Source organism: Palaemon carinicauda, chromosome 20 (genome assembly GCF_036898095.1).
Source record: "Palaemon carinicauda isolate YSFRI2023 chromosome 20, ASM3689809v2, whole genome shotgun sequence".
In the NCBI taxonomy this organism is placed as follows: Eukaryota; Metazoa; Arthropoda; class Malacostraca; order Decapoda; family Palaemonidae; genus Palaemon; species Palaemon carinicauda.
In genome coordinates, this window is record NC_090744.1 from 46,497,531 (window position 1) to 46,503,023 (window position 5,493).

Sequence of the window (5,493 nt, forward strand, 5' to 3'; positions counted from 1 at the left end):
CGCCCTTATGGACAGCAACTTCATGATCTTCAAGACCTCCATCAACGCCTCCACTCCTGACAAAGAGGACACCTATTCAACGTCAACCGAAGCTGACGTGAATGCCGTAGGACATACACACCTACCCAGTGACGTGCTGGAGCAGCGACAAAGCCACCCATCTCGCACCACTCGCTCGCGCCCCAACCAATAACTTCTACAGCCCCTTAGTGCCGCCCATCAGTCGCAGTTTTGCTACTACTACTACAGATTCGGGGCAGCCGCGAAGAAATGTACCAAGGATTCTCAGTGGCCAAAAAACGTGTAAGTAGGCCATCGCTCGTGGCAGTGGCCTCCTGTGTTTCTAATCATTTCTTTTTACATGATGCAGGAACGGGCGTGCGATTTCTGGTAGACACGGGTGCTTGTCGTTCTCTTTTGCCAATGGAACTTTTCAGGACACGACGTAATCTGTGTACGTCTGCCGATGTCCGCCTGGTAGCTGCCAATGGATCTGCGATACCCACCTACGGTTACAAGAACCTCCCATTATCGTTTGGAAAAGGAAAATTTGATTGGAAGTTTCTCATTGCTGACGTCACATTGAAAATCCTCGGTGCGGATTTCCTCTCTCATTTCCACCTTCTGGTCGATGTCGGCCACCGACAATTGGTCAACGCAGACTCGTACTTTTCAACACCTATTCAACCCACCCCCTCCAACCTTGCTCTCCACATCAGTGCACCCACGGATTCCTACGCCCACCCCCAGTCTTCGCAAAGCTCAAACGTCTGGCACCGGAACGATTGGCTGCCGCCAAACAGACATTCGCCGAAATGGAGGAAATGGGCCTTTACCAAAAGGCCTCCAGCCCATGGTCGTCACCCTTACACATCGTTCTGAAGAAAGACGGCTCCCTCTGTCTTTGCGGGGATTACAGGTGCCTGAACATGCAAACAGAACCAGATCACTACCCCCTCCCAAACATCGCCGACGTGACCTCCTACCTGCACAAAGTGAATGTTTTCTCCATGCTTGACCTCCATCAGGTGCCTATGAACCCAGAAGACATCCCCCAGACCGCCATCACCACTCCGTTTGGTACATACACCTTCAATTACTCCTGTTTTGACCTTCGTAATGCTGGGGCCACTTTTCAACGTGTCATGGATGGCATCCAAGGGGACCTCCCCTTCTGTGTATGTTATGTGGACGACATACTAGTGTTCTCTTCTTCAAAAGAGGAACACCTCCGTCACCTGCGCATCGTGCTCGACCGCCTACAACAAAATGGTCTTGTAGTCCGGTACGACAAGTGTACCTTTGGCTCCAACGAAGTGTCATTCTTAGGGCACCGCATCACTCCTGAGTCCATAGCCTCCCTGAGAAGGTAACAGCCGTTCAGAACTTCCCCACACCCTCAACAGTCAGAGCTTTGCAGGAATTCTTGGGCATGATCAACTATTATCACCGTTTTCTGCCAGCCATTGCCACCACTCTTGCTCCCCTCTACTCCTCCCTCAAGGCCAAGCCAAAAGACCTGAAGTGGGGTCCCCTTCAAGAAGCGGCCTTCTGCAATGCGAAGAAGGCCCTCTCAACCACTGCAGCTCGCACTTTTCATATCCCACATGCCCCTCTACTTTTCTCCACCGATGCCAGCGACGTCGCTATTGGTGCAGTACTGGAACAGGTGGTCAATGGCTCGCCCTGCCCATTGGCCTTCTTCAGCAGAAAACTGTCCAAGGCAGAATCGGGTTATTCTACCTTCGATCGCGAATTGCTGGCGATGCATTTGGCTGTCCGTTCTTTCGCCATTTCTTAGAAGGTACGCCCTTCGTCATTCACTCAGACCACATGCCTCTGGTGCACGCCTTCACTCGACAGTCTGACGCCTGGTCCGCCCATCAACACAGACATCTCTCCGCCGTGGCTGAATACTATTGCACCCTTCAACACGTCCCTAGGAAAATGAATCCCGTTGCCGATGCCCTGTCAAGAAACACGTTGGACGTCGTTCAACTGGGATTGATTACAACGTCTTGGCTGAAGCCCAACGACAGGATCCAGAGTATCAAGCATGTAGGATATCCTGCACATCCCTCCGTTGGGAAGATATCCCCCTTGACGACTCCATCACAACCCTCCTCTGTGACGTCTGTGCTGGTAGACCGCGACCTTGGATTCCTGCTCCCATGCGCCGACAGGTGTTTGATTCCATTTACGGCCTTTCACATCCCTCGTGCCGTTCTACTACACAGCTACTGTAGACGAAGTTCATTTGGCACGGCATTTCTAAGGATGCTAAGGATTGGGTCCATGCCTCTACTTCTTGCCAAAACTTCCAAAGTACATCGACACACGGATTCAGGAGTGGGAACCTTTCCTCAACCTCAGCGTCGTTTCGCTCACATTCACGTCAACGTTTTATGCCCCCTACCCACATCACAAGGACATCATTACCCTTTTACTGTCATTGACCACTCCACTCGCTGGCCTGAAGCCATTCCCATGGAAACTGCAACGTCCGCCTCACGTACATCTGCCTTACTTTTAGGATGGATTGCAAGATCTGGAATCCCTGAGTATATTACTTCTGACAGGGGTACCACTTCCATCTCTCAATTGTGGACATATTTAGCGAATCTCCTGGGCAACACCCTACATCAGACAACTGCCTACAACCCCACTGCCAATGGAATGGTTGAACGTTTTCATCGCACCCTCAAAGCTGATTTGATGTCCAGCTGCAAGGATTCCAACTGGTTTACTCAGCTTCCCTGGGTCCTCCCGCGACTAAGGACCACTCCTAAAGACGTCCTTAACGTCTCGGTAGCTGAAATGGTGTATGGCGACCCGTTGGTCGTCCCTGCCGAAATTTTTCCTTCTGCAACCACCTCCGACGATATCCAGCGCATACGTCACGTCGTGGGAAAAATTACTTCATGCCGCCAGACTTACAAGGCCCCAGCGAAGCATCACATACCGACAGACTTGCACTCTGCAATGCACGTCTTCCTACGCAACGACACTAGCAAGCCACCGCTAACGCCCCCTTACACGGGCCCTTTCCTTGTGATCCGACACAGTCCGAAATCATTTCTACTAAACATTCGTGACAAAGAAGACTGGGTCTCCATTGATTGACTAAAACCTGCTTATCTCCTGCCAGATGACCCGCCTTCAGTTCGCCTCTCTAGATCAGGACGCCCTATTCAACATGTACAGTATGTCATTTTTAGGGGAGGGGGGGAGCCATGTACCAACCGTGTGTCACACGATCGTACATAGTAACGACATTTCATATTTTTTGTATATAATATGCTTGTATCTTCGCTTTCCCCTCGCACTAAAAAGAACCTGAATAAACATGCCTGTTTTTCTCATCGTTCTAAAGTCAAGGCCAATCGTACGAAGATGTTTTTGTAAAATATTGGAAATTCTTTGCGAAAGCCAAAATGCAAACTAGGGAAAAAATGTATTCAGCATACTTATTTAAACTTTAGATACTACGGGAATAATGAAAATTGTGCTGTAACCAGCAGGGCTTGAGTTACCAGAAACATATTTACTGGATGGACCAACATTACTCGCAGAATTGTGTTTCTGTCCTTCTCAATAATAGGTTGCTACAATGAGGAAACTGTGAGGCAAGTTAAATGATTAAGGTGTATGTTTTCCTCTACTCTTATTTATATGTAGCCAATAGAGTTAGGGTTACTTTTTTTCCTAGTGATAAGTCGACGATATCAAAAAGAACATTATATATCCTTCGCCATGATGATGAAGCTTTTTTTAGGTGGTCATTAGATTGCTAATGCAATGGATTTTATCATTGATTCAACGGTTCATGCTTAAGTAATACAACGGCATTTCTCTTGTTCTATTTCACTGGACTAGGCCCTAATTGGGAGACACTCCTTGTTGATGAAAAATAGGATAAGGAGACTTGCCTACTTCATAGTACAGTAGATAACAGCATCTTTTAGACTAATCGTGCAAATTATATTACTAGCATTAATTCTAATATACTTGTTCTCAAATCAAAAATATAGTCCGACAGTTTGGCTAATTTCAAATAAAAGATGGCAGCCACTTTTTCGAGATGTTCATCAAAACAGTTGGGTAAAGTTGATATTCTTTTTAGAAATATTTGTAATTATCCATTTCGCAAGATCTAGTATATATTCCTATATTTTCAAGCCTACTAAAGTAGCTCTTAATGTTTATGAAGCAAAGTGGGATATATTCTCAAGATTTATTGTTCATAAAGTAAAGGGACATGTACCTTTCAAGATTTTAATATTTTTTTTTTTTAAGATGGCCACCTGTTTGTCAGTTTTTCATGTTGTAAGCTTTGCGTCACAATACTTAAACCGTGTCACTGGTCTTCCAGCTGCTACTGCCCATGCAGAGGGACATGTAGGGGAGCACTGATTATAAGCATTTGCATTTCCTTTGTATCTTTTGTTACAAGAACGCTTTGTCAATTCAAGACAGTTTGTTGCAATAGAGGGTAGTGTTTTCCAACATATATTATATGTTTCCTTACTGCATCCACCTCCAGTCAGCAGGATTAAATGTATCTGGATTGAAGATGGTTGCTTGGCTCCCTATGATCCACCCTTATTAGGCTGCACACCTTGTCTGTCCCCTGAGGGTTGCCTGTGTAGGTTGAAATAAGTTGTATGGCTTCTGCTTCATCCACAGTAGCAGCTGCGCTTGGTCTGTTTTACGTAAGGACAACAAATCTCTCCAGTCTCTGCAAGTCTACAATGCAGATTTCTTTCCTTTGCCATGGAAGGCAGACACCACGTCACATCAAGTGAAGGCATGAACGTCTGGGATCCATCTAGCTTTCTCAAGACCTATTGCAAAAACTATTTCATGGGATGGAATCCATTGAATCTTGTCTCCATGGCCAGAGATAAACCACATTTTTTAAAGGCCTATTTCTTGTAAAGATACCACGCCACCCAGATATTGCTATGGCTAGCATATCCATGTCATCGGCGTTGGTAATAGTATATTTTCTCCTATCAGTTTTTGTATCTAATGTGTGTTCAAATATTCGAGTACCGGCTTCCTCATAACAACGTGGGATCACTGCTTAATGGCAACTTTTTCTTTTGTAAAGATGACAGTGCTTGTCATCTCTTTTCCGCAAGGAAGTGACAGCTTACTTATTCCTGTCAAACTTTTTCTCTTTCCTTATCCTTTTTTCGACCTCGTCTCGGATTTCTGACTTGACTTCTTGTATATATCAAAGACTATGTCAACCCACCCATACCTGTTGCCATAGTATTTTACTTTTAGGAGGATGTCTTCTTCTGCATAATCCTAAAATGTCTTTGATTTCACGGAGGTAAGGCATTGACATGTGCTAATCCACCAATGATGATTACATCTGTCTTTAGGTCTCTGTCTGGGATGCTTACCTGCGCTTCAATAATGTCAAGCGATTGTGATTTCTGACACGTATGAAACTTACTATTTTCACCGAGAGGTGGAGGGTGT